At 33.9% G+C, this 24,505-nt stretch overlaps 1 protein-coding gene across 13 annotated transcripts in view; it reads left to right on the top strand.

Annotated features, from left to right (window-relative positions):
* TCF12 (transcription factor 12) overlaps window positions 1–24,505 on the top strand; it is a 361,634-nt gene that overhangs the window by 172,895 nt on the left and 164,234 nt on the right. The window lies entirely within an intron of this gene.

Genomic DNA, 24,505 nt, shown 5'->3' with positions numbered 1-24,505 from the left:
TTCATGTTGAGGATGCTTAAAGGTTTGGTCTGCAAAAGTGAAATGTACTTTGCAGAGTAAGACCTATCACTTAAACCTGATATTTATGTTTTGGCAAAACCTTTATGGTTTTCATTCTTCCTCTCTGCCTGCTGCTTGTAGAACATCCCCCGCCACCCTCACCCCGCCTTTCTCAGATGAAAGTTTATTGTCATTTAGTCTGAAATAAGCCCAAGTTTTGTTTTTTTTTCCCAGTTTGGATAGTATTCATATATATATGAATACTATATATTATATATATACAAATATATATATATATAATATTATTTGTACATGGACATAATACCTTTATTTTATTATTTCATTCATTCATTCATTCATTCATTTTTTTATGTGGTGCTACCTCACACTGAGCCACAACCCCAGCTCCTTCTTCTTTTTAAATAAGCAGTAATTTGACCTTTTTTCAAAACTTGATTCAAAAGAGTCTGTGTGTTTCATGGTGTTATTTTTCTTTTTGCTAGTGCTGTGGCTGAGCACATTACAAAGGCTTTATTTAATCTGTTCTACTGATTGTCATTGGTGTCATGTAAATATGGAAGGATTGTGTAATTGACATTGATTTCATTACTTATTCTGTTTCTTAAGGACATGACCTATATTGTGATCTTAGAATTGTCCTTTTGAGACACAGTCGTGCTAATCTAAGTGGATTACCCAAATCCAAAATCCTGGTGGTCTGCAGATTCTTTCTAAATGGTTTTGCTCTGAACAGTCTTTGTTTCTTTCTTCTATCCTCTGTAGTGTTTAGAAGACAAAGTCTGATGTTCTAGTGTGTATTTTGCCTAAGGCAGTTGACAGTTTAAAACCAGAATCATTGAGTGTGACACAAGAGTAAAAAAAATCTAATCAGCAATAAAACTTGGATTTAAAATCACTGTTTGTTTCAACATAAGCACAAATGAAAATCATGGCATTAAATATATTATTCCAGGTAAAAATCAAAGTTAAATTTAAAACAAAATAATTATTTGGTCATGGAAAACAGTTTTTTTAAAAAACTTACTGAGTTTGCCATCAAAGTAAAATAGACTAGACCCTCCAAATAAATTCCTTTTGCATAATAACTTGACCCCAAGTAGTATTTAATTTATATTTAGTAGGGCAAGTTAAAATCAATGTTTTTGTAAATTAGCATTAAACTAAGCTTTCTTATTGAGGCTATCACTCTGCATTGTGAAAAATAAGAAATTGCCTCTTTTCTATTTATGTTCTTACCTTTATTTGTTGCTCACAGAGATGACTCTTAGACCCAATAGAATTGCATCACCAGAAAACTGAGAGCTAAGGTGACTATTAAAATTGTGGGGGACAAATGTAGGAATTAAATATAGTTCGGGAGGTATTATGCATGCCAGTCTTTTGTTATAAGCAGCTCTTGGCTGTAATACTGTAAAAAGTGTATCTGTAATTCAGTTTGAGATAACATTTTCTCATTTGGAACAATTATGAACATGTGCCTGTTTCTTTCTTCAGTTTTCAAATAATTATTGGAATTACCTTGTTTAGTTGATCAAATAGATTTAACTATCAAAATCAGACCATAGATTTTGGTTGCAAGTTTTAACTACCTACTTTGAAAGGATTTATTTACATATTAAAAAGGGAGAAGTAACCCTGAAATGATTAAGCAGATATATTCAAAAGGGTTTGTCTGATACTTGGAAAGGTCTTGGTTTACCATGCTCATTTCCTTTATTTTCAAGAAAAATGATTAAATGAGTACTTCAATAGAATGACTTACTGTAAGCATTCTGCATGGTAGTAAGTAGCTTGCTTTTGGAAATGAATGTCTCTTAAATGGCAAGTGCAGCTCTGTACAGCAACAGGCAATCTAACTTGATGTGAACCAAAGTAATTGAACTGTTGGATTCCCAAACATATGTGCTTACAGTACTAGACAGGGTTTAAATAAATAGGTTCACTTTTCTAGCTGTTTGATAGTTCAAGGGAGTTTCAGACCGAAAACCTGAATTATTAAAGCTTCCATGATATGTGTCTGGCAGTATTAGAAGCGTTTGAACTGCTGATTCCTAATTGTCACAACAGGTAACACTTGGGGGTGGTGTGGTGAATGATGAATGCTCAGAAACACTTAAAGCTAATAGTAAAGCAGTAACACATTTTATCACTGCTGTCATCATGTTAAAAAACTATTAAGTGTATGTGTGGGATCATACATCTAGCAAATGTTATTTTTTGCGTATTAAGTTCAGCCATAAGCACATTTGCCTGAAGAAATAGTGGATTATAAAGTGCCATTGTCTTTCATGATGGAGCTTTCAAACACTTTAATGATTTTATGCATTACAAAAATGAGAAATTTTGTCTAACAGGGGTTGATAATGATTCAGTAATGAACAGTTTGCCACAGAAAGTACATTTCTATATTCATTTAGATATTTGAAGTGTTTTATTGAAAGTCAAAAATTACTATGCTGGATTAGTTAGTGTTTCTTTTTATGAATTCCAGAATTATCCTATTGATTTGTCAATATGGTATGGCTTGTCTTTTTAGTGAAATAAGTCTATTCTTAGCATCAAACAGCTCTGTGTTATATTAAAACTTTGTGCAAAAACCTTGACCATAAAAGTGAACTACAGAATTATCACCAAATAGCCTGGTCTTTTTCTACCCTCTTCTAGCTTTTGCCCATTTCTACACTTTTGATCCCCTTATTAATTTCTTTAAAACTTGTTTTGCTTTACATGTTGGTAATCAATTATGTTTGTGGTGATGATAGGACCAACTCATTAATTGAACATAGGAGCAAATTCTGTTATATAATTCATTTCTAAGTTTTTTACTAGCTCAGCATTTTCCTTAATCATAATTATGAAAACAATGGTTTTGAAAGATGACCATCAAAAAAGTTCACATAATGAAATAACTTTTAACATTATTATATATTTTATGTCAGTTGTCCCCCCTTAGAAGTACAAATTGTATGTAAAAAGACTGCAAAAAGAAAAAGCTATTTAACTTTGCTTTTAGTAGTCCGCTGCATTCCAATTTCATATGCTACATAAAACTTTTGTAAAAAGGATCATTAGCTTCTAAGGAAACTAGTTTTCCATGGCACACACTACTGGAAAATATTCTTGGTCGTATGAAGGACAAAACAAATAAATAAATAAATGATAAAATAACAGTACTTTGGAATTGCTGTGTGTGTGTTTGCTATGTATGTTTTTATAACTCACTTTAGATAGGTATTTTAGTTAATTTAATAGATGGTTTCTAATCAGTAAATCTCTACTTACAGATATTTGACTTATAAACAAACCAGCTATCCCTTCACATTGCTGCTGGAATGTCTTTGCTCAGTTCCATTCTCTACCTCAGGAATTAAAGGGCCCCTCTGGTAACAAAACTACTGTTTTATTTCCATTTAACTGTAGGTTAAATAGGTTTTTGTGGACTTTTCTGGGAATTTAAATCCATTTATCTCATATATTTTTCTGTGTATTCAGTATATATTCCTATATATTTTTTCCTGTGTGTTATTTCAAACAAACAAATTTCAAGAAAAAACCTTACATATTAGATACTGCCTGAACTATTATTTATGATAAATCTAGAAGTCTCCCAGAATTACAAAAAAATTAAAATTACCATTTTTAGAATGTCAAAACACAGTAAAATTCTGCCTTTAAAGATGTCTAACTTTGATATACATGAAATTCCTTTGTTAGATGAGATAATGCAAACAGATAACCATGGTAGACTTCTCTCCCAACCATGTTCAATCTCTAGGACCACGCCAAAAAAATAAGTAAATCCTTTTTTCACTTGATAAGTGGCTATTGAAAAGATGAACTATAACTATAGAGAAACAAATTGGACCAAGCAAAGGGAATTTGAAAAATGAAGAAGGATAGATGATGTTCTGGTCTCTATCATTCTCCTTTTAGATTCTTAATTTCAGTCTTTCCAAATTGCTCCAAATTATCTTTTCTGCCTGTATATATACTGTATAGACTAAATTATGAAGGACTACCTTTATTCTTTAATTTATTGCATAGTCCATGAGAAGAGTACTTATTAGTCTTTACAGTTTTCTAATGATCTAGGGGAATAGAACTGATAAGTTCTTCTTCCCTGAATCTTTCCATTGTTTGTAATTCTATCCAGGTGAACATAAACTCTTAACTGAGGCTGTTAAAAGTTGTCTGTAATGGGGTAGATGACAAGCTCTGTGGCTCCTTGATTATTAGAAAACAAAATCTTAAGGAACTTTTGTAGCCTTTATAATTTAGTTAAATGCTAGAATTTGAGAATACCACCATGGTATTTGGGACACTATTTTAATTCAGAATTAAAAATGCTCTTAAAGGAGCATTATCAGGTCACACCTTCTATGTGAAAAAATTTAAGTTTCACTGCTTATAGTTGTAATGATGAAGCCTGCATCATTGAATAAAGGTTTTCTGAAAAATAATTGCTTACATAACTAATAATGTTCAAACTGGAATGGGCCTTAGAAGTCATCTGAATGGTTCTTTATTCTAGAGTGTTGAGAAATAATATGGTTGTCAAAAGGAGTGGATGCAGTAGGAGGGGGGCTGGTGGTACTCCCTATATTCTGAAAATGCTGGAACCTTTTTCAAAGTAAGCGTTAGTATTAGCTTGATTGGTAGTCACAGTGTTTATGTAAGTTTTAATTAGCGATGAAATAATAGTGAATTTTTGAAAACACATTGAATTGCTTAGGTTTAAATTATAAAAGTATTAATGTTGGAAAACATTCATTGCATTTTGATCCTTTATTTCTGGGTTTTTTTTTTTTTGTTGTTTGTTTGTTTGTTGTTTTGCTGTTTAATAGGCCTTACATTTTAAGTGAAGCAGTTATTTGGAGTGTTAATCTATCATTTTTTGTAATCTCCATCACATCTCAACTTATTTATTTTTGCATACAAAATTCAGTCTTTACTTCTCAGAGACCACTTTTTTGTGTGACTTCCACTATATATTTTGTTGGTTAGTGGCATTTTTATGTGGTTTTAGGTTTTTATAACTTGCTATTTTATCTGTATTTAGGACTTTTTGATACCTACAAACACAGACACATGTATTTGCATATGTATTATATCTGTTTATTGAGTTTTTTTAAGAGAGGAGAGAGAGAATTTTTTAATATTTATTTTTCAGTTTTGGTGGACACAACATCTTTATTTTTTTTAATGTGGTGCTGAGGATCGAACCCATCGCTGCGCGCATGCCATGGGAGCACGCTACCGCTTGAGCCACATCCCCAGCCCTGTTTATTGAGTTTTTACATAATTCTTTCCTCTTGGAAAATGTGTTTTGAGGTATTATTACCATGTGGTATGGTTTGGTGGTTCTACAGTCATTCTTCTATTATATACTTGTTTTTCACTTTGAGAATAGCTCTGGAGAATTGTAAGGCAAAAGGAAGTATAGTACAAGGCCATTTCACAACAAATTAAATCAATTTATTTAGAGGTTAATTATAAATTTTATTAATAACTCTTACATACATTTTTTACTCTGGTCCCTGAGTAAAACTTTTACAGTGAGCTAGATAGCAAATATTTTAGGGTTTCTGTTCCAGAAAGCAAAATCAATGTTATTAAATGAGTACTTACATAATTTTAAAAATTGTTTGAAGCCAATCCTGGTATAAATTAGAGGGCTGGTTAGGGTCAGTAATCTTCTCTACATTGTATGTTACATAACGACCAGAGTCATATTATGTTATTGATAGAAAGACCTGAGAAAGGTTAAGTAAAAAAGGATGAGAACAGAGAAGCATATAAAGCTTATTCTGATATGTTTTAGAAATCAAATATATCAAAATGCAACAAGATTGGGGATTGAATGTTGGAACAAAAAAATTCACACTAGTGGGAAAAACAGTTTAATTCTAATAAAGTCTTGAGTTTAGTTAACAATAACATTCTAATGTTAATTTCTTAGTTTTGACAAATATTGTCTGATTATATAAAATGCAATGGGAAACTGGTTGAAAAGTATATGGGAACTCTACTAACTTGGAAACTTTCCTTTAAATTTAAAATCATTCCCCTGTAAAAAGTTTACTTGAAAAATTATACATAGCTTCATTTGCATTTGGGTAGAATATCTCTCAAAGAATATTCAAGAAATTAACAATGATTTCCTTCTAGGAAGGGAATTCCTAGAAGGCAGAAGGGGAAAGAAGCTTATTTTGTACCTTTGTGTTTTTTGTTCTGCGAGCATGTATAAACCACACTTAAAATTACTTGAAAGAGTGAGAAAAATAAGTCACATGTCTTTGCAAGAGACCTGTCTGATAAAGGACTTTTGTCCAAAATGTATGAAGAACTATTAAAACGCCAATGAGAAAACTAGCAGCTGATTAATAATGGGCAAAAAACCTGGACACTTCACCCAAGATGTATAGATGGTAAATAAGCCTATGAGTAGATATTCAACATAATATGCCATCAGAGAATTGCAAAATAAAGACAGTGAACTATCTCTAAACACCTGTTAGAAAGGCCAAATCCAGAATACTGACAACACCTAATTCTGACAAGAATGTGAAACAACAGGATCTCTTATTTGTTCATTTTACTGCAAAATAATAGAACCACTTTTTAAGACAGTTTGACAAATCCCTATAAAACTAAATACACTCTTACCGTACAACTCAGCACTTTTGTTCCATGGTATTTTTTTCAAAGAAGTTGAAAATTTATATCCACATGGTAATCTGTAAACAGGTGTTTAAAGCAGCTTTATTTATTTTTTTATATTTTTTTTTTTAGCTGTAGATGAACACACAGTATCTTTATTTTATTTTATTTTTTTAATGTGGTGCTGAGGATTGAACCCAGTGCCTCACACATGTGAGGCATGTGCTTTACCCAGTCCTAGCAACTTTGTTTATAATTACCAAATATGGAAGCAACCAAGATGTCCTTCAGTAGGTGAATGGATAAATAACAAACCATGGAACATTTGGGCAATGAAATATCATTCAGTGCTAAAAAGAAATGAGCTGTCAAACCATAAAAAGACATGGATGAATCTTGTGGATTATTGTGTGAAAAAAGCTAATCTGAAGAGGCTATATAGTATATAATTCCAACTATATGGCATTCTGGAAAAGGAAAAACTATCAGTGAAAAAAATCAGTGGTAGCCAGTGCTGAAGGGAAAAGGAGGTTGAATAAGTACAGCACTGGATTTTTAGTACACTGAAACTATTCTGTACATTTTAATGGTGGAGACCTGTCTTACATATCTGTCTAAACCAATACTTAAGTGGACCCTAATGTAAACTATGAACTTCAGATATTAACATTGTGTCAGTATAGGTTCATTAGTTGTAAAATATATATCACTTTTGTATGGGAAGTTGGTAGGAGGCTATGTCTGCGTGTAGGTACTAAGTAGGTAGGTAGATAGGTGGAGAGTATATGGGAACTCTCTTACTTCCTCCTCAAAATGTTTTTGCTAAAACATCTCTAAAAAGTTAAATTATAACAAACTGGTGCATTACAAATTTAAGATTTTCAGAAATATTTTTCAAGTGATTAACACAGATGAGTCCTTTGGGGAGAATTTTTTGTATATGTGAAATCTGAAATAAAAACAGATCACCCCTTGCTTAAAAAGAGGTTTAAAATCAAGAACCTACATCTCAAATTTCCCATTTTGCTTCATTGTGTCAGTGAATCTGGCTGTGGGGTATATTTATCTGCTGCAAAGTCCACTGATGCATGCAGAGCTGAGCAGAATACAATTTTCCCCAGTGGGTCCTCTTTCTCAGGGCATTTGTAGCTGTGCTGCTGTGTGTGGGGTCAGCAGGGAAAAGCTGGAGGGGCTAAGATGTCAGCTTTTGTAAAGCTACTAACATACTATTTTAGGAAAGGAATGGGACATCTGGCTTTAAAATGTGTGTGTGTGTGTGTGTGTGTGTGTGTGTGTGCGCGAGTGCGCGCTTTATATATATATATATAAAATTTCCAGTAGGACAATTAGTTGTAAGTGTGCACAGTAATGTTTACTAATATTGTAAACAGGGTAACTTATTAATGTCTGTGGTATTTAAAGACTGATTATATAATTCTCTGTAGTTTTTTTGTGCTTTTCTGTTAGAGTATTAGTTTCTATTTCTTTTGTCCTGACATTAGATGTTTTTAATTTGTTATTGTAACTAGTTAATTTAAACCCGAAGCCTAGGAATGTTTGTTTAAAGTTATGGGTTGATGTAATGTTATTAGTTGTTCTTACTCAAATCATTTGTATGTTACCATAAATCACAATTGTACTTAAGTCAGCCGTTAAGATTTCCTATTCATTGAAAATGAACATGTAAAGTGGTGGTATATAGAAAGTTAATTTTAAAGAATACAGAATGGCTACCAAGTAACACATGATGGAGAAAATATTTTTAAATTTAAGATACAAATAGAATTAATATTTCTAATCAGAATGTGTGTAGATCACTGGTCTTAGGATAACAAGTTATGATATTTGGAAAAAGTGAAAATTAATCTTAAATTACCAGTAAATTGTACAAATACAGCTTTCTCAGCATGGGTTCTCATGATAGCATAACAACATATAATATATCTGATTAGTGTTATAATAGATTGCCTTGAAAGAGAACAGTTTTAAGAATTAATAAATAAAGCACACAGTAGGAAGGATTTAATTAACATGATCAGTCTAGGTTTAAAAAGAAGTGAATATTTTTCTTTAGCACATTATTAAAATTTTCTTACTTTAAAGAATCATGTTTTAAAGCATTTTAAATGTACCATAGTTAGGGAAAAGGACCACACTTTTGCTTTGAAAACACTAGCAGAATAAATTAGAGTAGTAAGTGTGATTTTAAGATGGAGTTTGTCTGTTGCAGAACTGGTGAGGAGTGAGTTGACTCCTGGTTGCCTTCTTAGTGGATTGTGTTATCTCACCATGAATAGAGGCATAGAGTAGCCAAGTCCCAGTGAGTTTCAGGACAAAAATTGATGAAAGCACACTAGTGGATATAGCTCTTCCTAAGAATTTGTTGCAAGCGTATGTATGTATTGTGTTCATGGGTTTGAACTCATGTATCACATTTTCATTTTTAATACAAAATCTAAACAGATTCAGCCCTACATGAGAAGTTTAAGTCATCTTTTCATAGTGCTCCTTACTTATTTCCTCAGTGACTATAACATTTGAATTTGGTTGAAAGTTTGTTTTTAATTGGGGAAACTGAGTCTTTTGTGTCCACCAAAAAAAAAAAAAAAAGCCAAGCGTAGAATGTAGGCTGCCGCTTCTTGTCCCATTCCACAGAACCCCATAAGAGACTTAGTTGGTCTTTATAAATTTGGGGGCTGGGCCTAGATGGCTGCATTCAATGTTGAGAGCTAAAAAGGAGCTTGGTTTACTTCATTGTACAAATGAGGAAAACAATTGATGTTAAGAAGATTTGAAGCCCTTAGAAGATTCAAGTTCATAATGCAAAAAAATATATATAATAATAATAATAAGAGAGCTCATGTATAATGGCATGATTTGGAGTGAACATACTTTATATACAGAGTTATGAAAATGGTGTTGTGAATGGATAATTATGATTGTAATGCATTCCACTATTGTGATGTATGTAAGAAATGAAAAAAAAAAGGTTTCAGGTTCAGAGTATTCCCATTAATATTAATGTACCAAGGTGGAAAAAAGCGTGTTGTGTTAATAGGAGAGTCAAGTCCAGTGTGGTGGTGCATGCCTGTAATTCAGCAACTGGAGAGTCTGAGGCAGGGGATCTAAAATCTGAGGCCAGCCTCAGTAACTTAGCAAGACCCTGTCATTAAAAAGGGGGTGGAGAGATGGGGGTATAGATCAGTGGTAGATGATCCCAGGCTCACCTTGCTAGCACCACAAAAATGAAACAAGAGAGTTCTTTACTCCCTAAGAAGTGAGAATTATACCAATTATCTTTGTTGTACTTGCTTTGGCATTACATCTACTAACATCAAACAGCAGTTGTATAGTTTACTAAGCTAAAATGGGTCAGTGAACAGAAATGTAGGATTTTACTGAGTAAAAACAGGATATTTATTTAGATCCTGTCCCAGATGCATTGTCTGGTGTTAGTCCCATTTACGGATTCTTGTAATAGAGTGATTTTTAAAAAAATGATCTCCCATTTCTGGCTGACTCTGATCCACTCTAGCTTTATTTGTTTGTTGTTAAGATAGAGTTTACCTGCAGAAGAAATGGCTAGGGTTGAATTGATTTTTGGTTGAATATTTTATTTCATGGTGACAGAGGCATGGAGTAGCCAAATCCTATTGAGTTTCAGGCCAAACTTTATGAAAACATAGTAGTGCATACAGCTTTTCCTAGGGATTTGTTGCAGGCATAAAAAAGAAATTTTAAGATTCACTGAAGGTAATGGCAGTTGGTTTCCTCCCTAGGACCTAAGCGATAGAGGTAATATAGACTCCAGTATTTGGTGTATTCGTATTGAAGGAAGAGGACATGATGAGAAATAGAGAGATCTGGTTCAGTATATCTTGATAAGTTCATAGTTTGCCTTTGTGGAGTAGAGGAATAAATAGGTTTGGTTTGTGTATTTTGGAAAGAATAACACTTCTAAGTAAGAGAGGGCCAAGAGAAAAGCATTACCCCAAAGTGTCCTATGAACAAGTGGCCAGTTCCCCCCACTTCCCTTTAGATACCAGAGAAAACAAAAAACTCCGGACACAGGAATATTTTTAGAGTAATAGTTTTTATTATCCATAATGTGATTTAGAAGGAAAGGAAATCCACTACCCTTCCTCAAATCTTAGGAAAGTGGGAATGAGAAATATTCTGGATTTTTTTTTTTTAAGTTTAGCTTTAAAAACAAACAAACCAACCTTCTAACAGCTGGCTCTAGACTCCAGATATGAGTAGGAAGCCCTAGGTCTGGGAATGTTCTTAGTGTCACCTTAGTCCTCTGACCTGACCTCAGTTGAATTTTCAGGTGATCTGACTTTGCAGTAATCTGACACTGTAGTGTAAAGGTACCCATACCTCAGGTAGCTTTTTCAGTGACAGGCCCTGGGTTAGCTCTGCAGTAAAATTTGGAGGCTCCTTTAGCAGATAGCTTGGAGAAGTGAACACTACCACTTGGAATGCCCTCAGCTGTCTTGCTAACCATGAATCATTGTACTTGGCCAAGCTGCAACTTGATCTCCACAGCTGTTCAGATGAAGAAGCTGCTACTGGGCAGCTTAGATTACTGCATTCTGAGTGTTAGCAGTTAAGGTTCCATCCTTTCAGTCAGGTCTAGGTGGCCTTGATTTTCTGTGGCAAACCAGTGGGCAGGCAATTCATTTTTGTGAGATTGGTTTCCTATCACACAAAATCTAATAATTGTTTCCTGTGAGAGTTTAAATATACCATCTCTCTCTTCATATTTTATTGAAAGCTTTCTATATGCTAAACACTGTGTTTAAGAGTGTGCGAAATACGGTGATAAAAATGTTATCTTCAAAACAATTAGTAAGGATTCAAACTTTGTACTTAATAGGCTTATAATGTGTATAAAAATATAACATCTGGAATGTATGTTCCAGGCTTAGCTATAGGAGTACAGTGCTTTTGATTTGAATGGGGAAAAATATATGTAAACTCATTTAATGTAAAGCACAGTATTCATATTGAATCCATTTTCAGTTATGAATTTCACTTTTTCATGGCATAAAGCTATCAGATCTCCGCGTGTAATTGTCCAGAGAATAAAGTCCATGATGCTCAGCCTGGAACTTAAAGATCTTCATTTTCTGCCTGAAGCCACTGTTGCTGTGACTGTGTATCCTCAAGCTCCTCCTCCTCCTCCTTTAACTCTTCCTCCTTTTTTTCCCCTTACCTCTATGAAGTACTTTACACCCCACCTGAGTCCTAGTGACCCCCCTGTTTTCAAAACTATCGTGTACTTCCAGGTTTTTGCATTTGCCTGATGACATTGGCCTTTTATTTATCCATCATACATCACCTCACATTTGATATCTGACTTATTATAGAGGACAAAAACACTGTTGCTTTTGTATTTTAACACTGTACAACCTGCTGAGTAGCATATCTTATTATCACCTCTTATTAGAGAGTTGTGTACATTCTTTTTCTGTTGAAGTATAAATTACTTGAGGGTAGGTCTCTGTTATTTCATTTTGTGTCTATATCTTTTAGTGTATGCCTGAAATGTAGTGACACTCAGTAAATAAAATGGCATTTCTTGAGTGGCTGTCCCTTAACTTTTCAAAAAAGGAGTACTATAGTTTAGCATCCTGTCAATCAGAAGATACAGAACTACCTCTGAAAGTAAATTTAGAGGTGAAATCTGGCTGTGGTCCCAGAGTCTTTGGCTCTGTGGTAATGACTTTTGTTGGTAGATTAAATTTTGAGGACATTTTTTTTTTTGCCTAGTAACTAATTTTATTTTTGTGATATGTTTTTGAAAGCATGTTATTTCAGTAATAATTTATTATTTATTGCTCTTTGACATATGAGCACATGACCATACATGATTTTTTCACTTACTGCTCCATCAGGAGCTTATTAGTAAGGGAAGTGGTTGCAGTTGGCAACTATCCCAAGGTACTTTTAGCCAGTGAAAAAATATAGGCAGTGATTAAGTGTACTGTAATGTTTTCATGATAATTATACGTATGTTACAGGATTGGTTTGAGAATTAAAAGGTACAAACTATGCATCAAATTTAACATAATACCTACCACATTGTTAGTACTCAAACATGTTCTGTTACTAATAAATTAAAATTTGTACTAACATTTTCCTTAACTTTGGGTGAAGGTCATTTTGTTTTAGTTAGAATCTTATCAGTCTTCTTATGAAAACTGTTATTTAAACAATTGTATAATTCATAAAATGGTTTTATGAATAATAGACATAGGAAAGCTTGCAGATTTTTAAATGGTTTTTTATTTTGTGAAGAGATTATATTTAAGTCATCTGTTCACAGACAAATGGGATATTAAATAAAATTTTATTGTTAATTTTATTGACTCATTCTTGTCTGTTATCTTTGTGCTATCAATTCTTGAAGTGCAGAAGGCTTATCTTGTATTCAGTACAATGATCAATATAATTGGCTTTGCAGTGTTTAGGATGAGGTTGCTTGGCCAGGATATATTTGGCATATGAGGAAGGCAAGCTTCAATGTTGATTATAACTCCGCCTTGTCTCCATTGTGTTCTTTCTAAGCACAGACACAGCTTGGTCCCCTGGCAGTGACATACAGCAAACGTCAATAACAACCTTTGTAAATGTTAAATAAAAGAGCAAATTGAAGGGCAGTGATTCATTAGGAAAGAATTTTGTCTGAGCAAATTAACTCCTATTCCTGTTAACCCGTGTTAAAGAATCACTGACTGTCTCTTGAGTCTTTGGATGTGATTGAACTAGAAACTGTACAGATGAAGGGCCTGTCTTCTCTTTAATGGGTACTTGGGATCTGTGGTGTGTGCTTTTTATTCAAAACATCTTTCTTTGTTTCTTTACCATTCTTTTAAAATTATATTCTGATAATCTGGCCAATTTGATCAAGCTTCAGATGTTTACCTTAATTTGTAGTGCAACTACCAAAACCCTCTAAATTTCTTGTCTGTGAAGATTTTTATTATAGATTTTCAGTTCTGTTGTTGTATTGTACATATGTGTGTTAATTCTTGAAACCAACCTATGTGGATCAAGTCACTAATCATTCTACCTCAACAGCCTTACCAGGCAGACAGCCAAGGTGCCAGTGTATTCTCAGATTTTTGTATCTGTTGTATTTTGCATTTCATTTCCAATTTGTCTTCTCTTGCCTAATCATTGCAAAAGCATCCTGTATGACCTCAGAGTTGTTGGCTTTCGAGAAACATTTTTTAATACTTCTTTCACTAGCCAAAACTTGAATTTGCATATTTTTGTATGCACATGATTTTTATCTGAAAATATTTTATTCTTTCTCTAAGGTACACTTAAAAAGAAATTCTTCAGATTTTCAAAGCTAGCATATTTTCTTGGGAAACATGTTGTATATCTATTGACTGCTTTATCAGAATAACTCATTTATGTGTTTTATTATGTACTATAATGGATTCATCATGAATTTGCTGTTAATGAGGAGCTTTTTATTTAATGTATACTTTCATAGGTTTTGAAAATATCTTCTACATACTAGACACCATATACTATTAGTGAGTCTTTGTAGTCAAGCATAATTGTAAACTAGTAAAATTTTAAGTTCCTTGTTTTATACTTTTATTTTTTGTGCACAAATGAAAAACATATTTTCTTTTCTTCCTTCCACTTCAGCTAAACACAGCATCATTGATCTATCATTTACATAGTATATATTCATCATGATGCTCCCCTGGTAATCCTAAATAGGAACTACTTTCTTCTGCTTTGTCATAGTACTTTGTTTATATCTCCTGGAAAATAAGTCAGATATTTACATTACTACATTAAACTTTTTTTTTTTTACTCAGTTCTGTTTCAGAACCTCAAACAAAAACAAGCATTCATATATCCCATCAACATTTCTTTCTACTTCTTGCCATAAGTCTTTATTATTTACCTGCTTAGTTACCCACTTTGTTTGAACTGTTTCATATGTGTACACTTTTTCTCACGTTGTTTCCTCTAACTCCAGTGCCCTTGTGACATTTCCTTGCCCGATTAATTCCACCAGTTCATCTGTCAATACTTAACTGCATTCTGCCATTTTCAAGGCACTGTTTTAGCTACTTACTTGGTCTTATGTTGGTAATGAAAGCCATAATGACTTTGTGTCCTGGAATTTTCAGTTCATACTTTACCTTTCCTAAGAGGGCTTGCCCAGATTCCCAACTTGGATTAGTGTTTCTTTGTTTTGAAGATAAAGCCACTGCTAAAGATTTTTCTTTTATTATTATTTAAGATTTCTTGAGGCAGTTTATTTGGAATAATGACACAAAGGTAAATAATTGCATCTCATTGTAAAATTCCTTTTTAGTCTCTCATTTCTTTCGATTAAGTAGACAGTCTCTCTGTTAATGCAACTCCACTGCCTCTCTTAGCTTTTGAGCCTCTTATTTAAAGGAAGAGACAGAGGCCTCAAGCTCCATGTCTGGAGTAGGAAGAGTTTCTGTATATGGCAGTTGCAGCTGGTTTTCCATTATGCTGTCTTGTAGTTTCTCACATACTTCAGTTTCCATGTATCTGCTTCTACTTTGTTCCACAAGAACTTAACATTTTTTCTTTCAGTGACTTGACTGAAGCAAAAAATTGATTTGAAGAAAACATAAATGTGCAGCTATGGCAAAAAGTTCTGTGAAAGTAGTCTGGGGTTGGCTAGGGAGTTTGGGAATGAGTATACTTGGATATTAGTGGTGGTGCTGTTCTTTCCTACAATTCTGAACTATTTGATGGACATTTTCTTGGTCAGATGATTGAAACCTTTTTCATGTGGCAGATCAGACTGATAGCCATGGTGTTCCTAGACTTCCCAGGTATTGCAGGTGACAGTGCATTTCCTCTACAGTAATGAAGAAAACAGAGTCCCAGGAAGTTCATTGTGCAGACCTTCCACCACTAATATCCTGACAGTATGCTGACATTTTCACCAGAACAATATCTTGGCTCTCAGAACTTTTTTTTTTTTTTCCTAGAATGATTCTACCATTATCATGATTGACTTAGCAGGAAAAAACTACCAAGTGGATGAGAGAATCAAATGGGGTGGTAATACAGATCCCACCAGGGACAGATAATCAACCTTGCCCAGGTATAGTGGGCTGTCCAGATTACAATAAAAAACTATTTGGGGGCTTTATGTGCCAGGGACACCTGAGAAAGGCAAGTGTGATTTGAGGTCTGCAGTGTAACCAGCGGTTAGTTTTCCTTTCTCTATTGGAAAAGTCTAAAAATAAAACAGAGGTTAAAAGTTTATGATATTCTTTAATGTCTGTTGTATTGGATCCAGCTGATAAGCTTGAATAAAATCATAGGACTTCTGGTATATAGTTGGTGATATGATGCATCTCGTTAACTTAAGGCAAGCAGCATATGAAGTGATTAATATTTTACTGTTGACTCTGGCAAATCTGTGGGTATAATGAGTGTGAGACTCATGAAATGCTTTAGTAGAAAGTAAGTTATGCATTAGACTTTAAACTCCAAGACTAGCTAACAGTAAATTTGTGAGCAACCCTGTTGTTGAACTAGTTAAGTTTTGCTTTATTACTTTTTAACTAATAGATAATTTCTAGAAAGCAAGATGTTTGCCCTTTGCAGTGGGAATTTAATACTGTGTTTTTGACAAGTGTAGAATGTACTATACTTTAAAATTCTTTCCTGCTTAATTATGTAGTTTTAGAATTATTTTATAACCCTTTAAGTAAAATGTATACATCTTCATAACATGTTGTAAATAGAACTATTCTCAGCTTGTTTTCCTCGAGTAAATATAGAATTGGAGAAAAGATTAATCAAGTAATTCCAGTGAATATGATGTTTTATAATGTTTAGATTTGTCATACTTATGTTTAAAGAATCTGGTTTTTCAAATTGAGACCTTGATATTCTCTAGTGCTTTGTTGTTGTTTTTTTCTTGTTATATCATCCTTATAATCTGAATAGCAAAACTTGATTGAACTCTACATTCTCTTTGTATTATAAAACCAATAAGAAATTCTGAAAGAGTTGTTTTGCTTTCATAGTAATCTCCCCACTCTGCTCAAATATAGTATGCTCTGACTCAATCTTATTGAAGAATTACTCATGTATATTGCTTTAAGAAACAGAACCAAAATTATTTCCTCCCCTTAATCTGTATATTGGAAAAACTTGAGTTGTTGGGAGTTAAATTTTTATTTCTCTGATAGTGTCAATCTTTTACTCCCTGGTCAGATTTCATCTTTTTTCATCATTAATGTGCATTAAACTAGATCATATCTACCAATCTTGCTTTATTATCTGATCATCTTGTTCCCTCAGTGAGTCCAAGAAGGTCACAGTGGGGATCTCTATGCTACATGTTTGTCAATGATTAATGGAAATTTCCTGTGATAAGCAGCACAGGATAACCATGGATTATCAAGATTCTTTGTAATTGGCTTTAATTATATTGGTCCAGTGTGGCAGTCTGTTGTCTGTGTTGAGGGGATGGATAAGGTTCTTTCCTCATGGATATGAGTTCAATCTTTCCTATTATCTCTATTCTTCTTTCATCTCATTTCTATCATCTCATTTTTATCCATGCATTTAGTAAATGTTTGTAAAACATCTGTAGAGTACAATAAGTTCTCTGAAACTTCAAGGATTCTAAGATGACCAGTGAACATTTTCAATGCTAATAGTTTTTCATAATCCACAGTTGACACAGATAAAAGCTTTCTTCAGTAGGGGGAGTATCTCATTTAAATACCATACAATTTATATATAATTATTTTATCCCCCTAGATTTCATTGTCTTTTAGAATATCTTCCCAGTGCCTCCCACACTGACTCAAGCAAAGTGAGCTCTCCCATTGAATTTGAGAAGTTATTTGTGATATGATTAAATGCACAAACATGAGAATGTTGTAAATCACTAGTAAAATTATTTACCAAATTATTCAGTGGTCACTTCAGTGGAAGTGTAAGAATTGATTTAGGAAACTATTCCTAGAGACAATAGTGCCCCCATGGAAAAAGGCAGTCTTGTTATTCACTGTACCTGGGGTGATAACTGGCATAAAAGATTTTGTTTTGATCAGGGTAACCAAATCCTAGGAGAGCCATCTGATAGGATACAAAGTGTTTTTGCTTTGGTGGAGACTTAAAATTAAGTACTTTTCCTGAACATCAGAATATGAAATTAGAGCAATTTCATGTCCTTACTAGAATTATTTGAACAGGTGTTCTATTTTTAGAAGGGGTCGATGATCAAGGATACAGCTCCATTTTTTCCTGAAAGGATCCTGTGATTTGGGAGGGATTCTTTAAGAGTTTTGTTGAGTTGTATGTAACTCATTTGCTTCTCTTCAGTATATTTTCATTGCACTTTGTCAGCTTCTGATGTGGGCTTCTTGTAAGTCCATTTTCTTTTATACTAATAGTGGATATATCTGATTTTCCTTACTGTGTTGTATACCTATAAACATGTAGTTATATTACTTCTTCGGTAATCAGATGGCAAGAAACAGGTAGCTTTATTAAGTCATCAGATTAGAATCAAAATCACATTTAACTTCTATTGTTTCTACATTTAATCTTCATAACCCTATGTGAGAGGATTTGCTGTTGTTTTTAAAAATCTTTGAAACTCAGTGGGGGTTTTTGCTCACTTTTTTTTTATTACTCCCTGGTAACTATCATTTCACTCTCTGCTTCAGTGTTTTAATAATAATTTTATAGAGATGGAATTCACATACCCTAAAATTCATTCTTTTAAAACATACAGTTCAGTAGGGCTTTTTCTTTTAGTGCATTCAGAGTTGCACAATCATCTTCACAGTCTAATTTCAGAATATTATATCACCCCATGAAGAAACCTGGTACCTGCTAGAAGTCAGTCCCCATTTTCCCCTCCACCCAGCACTGGGCGGCAACAACTAGTCTTTCTGTCTCTAGGGATTTGCCTAACTCTGGACATTTCATATAACTAGGCTCATACAGGTCGTCCTTTGTAGTTAGTTTTCTTTACTTAGCATGTTTTAGGGTTCATCCATGTTGTAGCGTACTTCAATGCCTCGTTTCTTTTTATGACTGAATAATATTCCATTTGGGGGGTATACTACATTTATTCACCAACTGATTGAGATTTGATTTGTTTCTGTTTTTTGGGGATTCAAATAATGTCAATATCAACTTTGTATACACATTTTTATATGATCATATTTTCATTTATCTTCTGTATATATAGTAATGCATCACTTAACTATGGTGTTCAAAGAAATGTATGTTCAGAGAAATGTGCCATTAGGCAATTTCCTACGCAAACTTGTATGTCATAAGTCAAATCTGTCGAGGGGACCAAGAGATGTGGTAAATGCAAGATGTCTGAAGCTGCTGATGGTATAACACCATCTAATCTACTCTTCTACAGTGAACTTTTAAAAATATATGTATAGTACACTCTAAAATAATGGTAAAAGATGTATAGTAAATACATAAGTAACTTAGTCATTTATTATTATTAAGTATCATGTATTGTCCACAACTGGATTTTCTATACTTTTATGATTGGCAGCCTAGTTGATTTGTTTACACCAATGTTACCAAAACCCATGAGCAGTGTGTTGTACTATAAGTTTAAGATGGTTATTATATCACTTGGGGATAGAGATTTTCTGGCTCCATTAAAGTCTTATGGGACTGTTGGCATTGTTTGTTGTTGACTGAAACATTATTATGTGGTGCACAACTGTACCTAAGTGTGGAATTAATAGATAATATAACTATTTGAAGAACTACCAGACTATTTTCCAAAGTGGGTCTAATTTATTCACATTTTTTTTTTTGCCAAAGTTTGTCTGTTTTTCATTTCAGTCATCCTAGTGGGTATGAAAGCCTCACTGAGGTTTTGATTTGCATTTCTCTTATGTTTAGTAATGTTGACTACTTATGTATCTAGTTTGGAGAAATATCTGAGGCTTGGTGTTTTAATCTCTGAAATAGAGATAGTCATTCTGGGCTTATTATAACTATGAGGATAATGTAATGAAAGGATTATCTAATGCCCAGCATGGGGCCTAACACTTAGAAAACAATTACTAAATGTTTATTTTTTCTTTCTTATTACATCTTCTATTTCACAGATGAGTATACTGAGACAGGAGAGGGCCCAAATAATTCAGCAGAGTTCATACGACAGTTTGTGAATACTAAGCTAAAATCCATGTCTTTCACATTCCTTCCACATTCAACACTGTTCTACCAAAAATCCCTCCTTTTGCCTGTGCCAAAAACTTCCTCTACTGTAAAATGGCTATTATGACTAGGTAAACTTAGTTATTGGTATTTTTTTTAAATATTGTTGCTATCAAAACAAATGTAGCTGATGTTGTTATTGAATTGAATAAACTTTCTTTGGATTAATTTGGAATGCACTGTACCTAAATAAAAATAGGACTGTCATCTATACTTTAACCTTTCTGACATAAAAAATGTCTAACAGATGAAATTCTCAATTTTGGGTGAATATTTTGATGTCTAACCACCAACTGCTATTTCAGCTAGAATGGTTGAACTCTGGTTTCCAGATGATGGTATTACCTTAAAATGGACCTGTTTTAAAATGTAGTTTATGATGAACAGTATAGCTGACATGTTTTATTGACCCTGTTATTTCTGTGTGGATTCTAGACAAACAGCATCTGGAAATTATGTGCAAATTAACTTTTTTTTTTTTAAATCTTGTTACAACTAACTAGAAAGAAAAGGTAGAACTTTTAACAAAAAAGGAGAAACTTCTACTCTTTTGGTAGGATTTTACTAATTAAGGTTCCCTGGGATGTATTATCAGGAGACCAGTTGAAGAGCACATTGACCAACATCTGCAGTTAATTATTAGTTACCATAGAGAGCCATCAATTTTCTTGTGAAGTACTAATTTTTTAAACATCAGAGTTGGTATCAGTACTGTTTATAAACTGAGTTTAGAGCATTAAAACTATTCTTCTGATTTTGAGACTCTCAAGCTAATGTATTTTGTTAAGAATATTAAACAATAGTGAAAAATTTAGTGCTTGCTGTGTTAGTCTTGATGCTAAGTACTACATGTATTAGCTCATACAGTCTTAACAACTCCTGAGCTTTAGATGTTGTCTTAGTTATTATTTGTGTTCTTCAAATCAAAATTTTGAAAAACTTAGGTAACTGATTCAAAAGCTACAAAATTATTAAATTATGGAACTAGGGTTTTTTTCCTTTGGTGGGTGCTGGGGACTAATAAGCCCAGGGCCTAGCATATGATAAATAAGTGCTGTACTACTGAGCTACATCTTCATCCTTTATTCATTCATTCATTCATTCATTCATTTATTTTCGGCGGTGGGGCTGGAGACAGGGTTTCACCACATTGCCCAGGCTGTCCTTGAACCTGGAATCTGTCTGCATCCACATCCTGAATATTTGGAATTATAGGCCTATGCCACCAGGCCTGGCTGGAACTGGGATTAAAACCAAATTGTGTCTGACTCTAGAGCTCTTCTGTTTTCTTTAAATTTGTTAAAAAGAAGTAAAATTTCAATTTTCTGCTTTGCTTTTCAAAGCACTAAAATCAGGTATGTTTTTAATAATATATATCCTATGATTTTCAGATTCAAATATGAGTACTTTCACATAGGCTTCTACTTGGAATCAAGCAGGAAAAAATCCATTTTGTTAGTGATGGCTTTGAAAGGTGGTCAGTCCTGCCTGCTGATCTGATGAAGCCAGTCACTATTCTTACTTTTGTTTTCCTTCTTTGTTAAAAATGAGTATAGTCCACAACATCTGAACTCCAACAGGATCATTGCTGGGAAAGCAAATCTTTGTGCAAATCACTTCAGGAATTTATTTGGAAAGGTTTTATGCCCCCCCCCCTTACTGTATTATTTGGGAGTGGGTGATTAATATACCATTTTTAAAATGGTATTGTTTATTCTATTTGAGAAGGAAACAAACTTCAACTCATATTATTTTTACTTACTCATACTTCTATAAGCCAATGGAATTGTTCTTCATAAGAGGAAACACTCATTGTACACTTAAAATGACTGCTCATCTTTTATAACTATGACCACAATAGTTCCTTCTCTGCTAAATTTCTGGAACTGGCACACCTGATTTCTATTCATTCGTGCCTGATACTCTGAAAAGTACTAGACAGACCCTTTGAAATAAAGCTGTGCAGTCCACAGAGGAAGATCATTAATTAGGAGAAATTTCAAGGTCCTCTCTAATCCATTCAGTCAGCAAATTAATGAATTGAAATCATTGCCTTTATCTAGTCTGATGAAGATTACACAGTTACAGAAGGTCCTCAACTTATGACAGTTTGGCTTATGCTGTTTTGACTTCACAGTGGTACAGAAGCAGTGCTCATTGAGAAGAAACTGCTTTGCATTTTGGATATTGATCATTTCTTTGGCTACCAATGTGTGGTAAGATTATTCTCTTATGATGTTGACCAGGGGCATTGAGCTGCAGCTCCCAATCAGCCAGGAGATCACAAAGTTAAATGACTGTTACTCTACAGTGTTGTCAGTTGTTTTTTTTTTTCTTTTTGTATAGATATTCAATAAATAATATGATATTCAAAACTTTTATGATGTGATTTTGCCCAGTGAAAGGCTAATGTACATGTCCTAAGCATGTTTAAGGTAGGCTATGCTAAGATTTGATGTTCAATAAGCTGTATTAATGCCTTTTCAACTAAACAGTATTTTCCATTCAAGGTGGCTTTATCAGGCTGGGCAGTGTCACATGCCTTTAATCCCAGCAGCTAGGGAGGCCGAGACAGGAGGATTTTGAGTTCAAAGCCAGCCTCAGCAAAACCAGGTGCTAAGCAACTCATTGAGACCCTGCCTATAAATAAAATATGAAATAGGGCTATGGATGTGGCTCAGTGGTCAAGTACCCCCGAGTTCAATCCCTAGTATCCCCCCATCCCACAAAACAAAAAATTTAATCAGGATGTAAGCCCTTCCCAAATCAAGTAGCATCTGTAATTAGTAAGAACCTGAAGTAGAATCTAAGTCTTATACTCTCTTCTAATCTATTTCCATGTAGAAAGGACTCTGATGTACTTTTTAAAGTAAATGATAGTTACCTATCTCTTTGTGGAACAATCATCATCATCGTAATATCCTCCTTTGACTAACCATTAGATTTCTTTCTTAGTGGTAGTCTCTATTGTAGTAAGTATATTTTCATTGAATGTGTACATTTTTTGGACTATAGAATCAGTAGGCTTATGTGGACAAAGTATGGTATTCACATCTGTAACAAACACTATGTGTCCAAATCTGAAATGTAAATTAATTTGGTTAGCTGAGTTTGTTTGTTTTTGATGAGAGACAAAATACCCAACATATTAACATCAAAAATTAGTTACCTAAGTCAACTTTTTGGATTGTCAGAGGGTCAGTTTAGATTCTGCTATATGTCTTATACTGATTTTCACATGAACTCAAGCTCTGGTGATTGATGTTCCTAATGGGATCTAAAGACCCATAAGGTGCCACATTGCCCTCTGAATTATCAAAGAAATATGCTATTTAAAAACAGATGTATGTATCCAGCTTTCTTCCATCAATGATTTAAATTGGCTGTTTTTTTTTTTTTAGAGTGAAACAGTTCTCCTGGTTTTTCTTTTTAAATTATGTCATCTGTCTATGGTATCTGTTGAATCAGTATTCAGAATACTCATTTATCTAGGATACCTCTGCATACAGCCTCCTTGAGTAAAAGGAGCCAACAGAACCTCTCTGAATGCCACTGAACAGAGCATAAAGCTCTTCCTTGGTGGAATTATAACAATGTTTGCTGAAAATTATCCTGTTTATCTTCTTTTGTAACTATATACTCTAGAGAGTCATTCCTCAAGTATTGCAAAACAAAGCCAATGAATATACATCTAAGTTTTATTCATGATCACCTATTTTTATTTGCAACTCAGTTTTGGTTAGACTATTTAAGAAACAGAGCCTTTTTGTCCTTCTTACAGAATCACCAACTACCCTTTTTATTTCATCCTCCTTTGTCCTTTATCTCTTCAAGCATGCTATTGTTTAACAGTTGCTTTGTGTAAGATACAAGCCTTGCATGCCAACTTTGATGTGGCAGAATGAATCATGTTGCCATCGATCTCATCCTGAACAAAATAGCCATCTTCAAAGAGGAAGAAGTTTCTAGCTTCAGGTTGTTTCAGCCCTGCGTGCTTTGCCTAGCCTGCCGTGTAAAGTCAGTTGCTTTACTCCAAACAGCACTGTATTAATATGCACAACATGACCATTTTCAGTAGAAGGTTATTAGAATGCTAGTTTGTATCCTCTAGTGAATGAAATGATGTGTGATTATGAAGTCATCAGGCATGGACCAGTAAGACTCCAGAGAGCCTGCCCCCTCTGAGGTCCTCGGGGTGCCATTGATTGGTGGCCATGTGTTTGTGCCCGATAGACTGTGAAATGGTGTGTTGCTACACGGCTGTGTTGCACCTGCGCCCCACCGAGGTGATTGATTGGTTTGGTCATGTGGAATGTTCCCATCTGGTCTGCAGTAATGTGGTTTTTTTTTTTTTTTTTTTTTTTCATCTGTGAATAGCAAGTGCTGGCTGGATAGTTACAGCGAACTGTTTCAGAGGCTAAATAATCCTTTTCCTCTAAGCACAAATCAGGATTTGAAGGAGTTTGTTTTGCTCACTCTTTTTTTTTTCTTTTTTAAAATGAAGGCAGTCATTCTTCATCATGTTTCTGTACCTTCTCTCTGGGATGTTAGGCATCTTTCTCTTTTAGCATAT

Source organism: Spermophilus citellus (genome assembly GCF_964194105.1).
Source record: "Spermophilus citellus genome assembly, chromosome: 4".
Taxonomy (NCBI): domain Eukaryota; kingdom Metazoa; phylum Chordata; class Mammalia; order Rodentia; family Sciuridae; genus Spermophilus; species Spermophilus citellus.
This window is presented reverse-complemented; position numbering and strand designations above follow the sequence as displayed.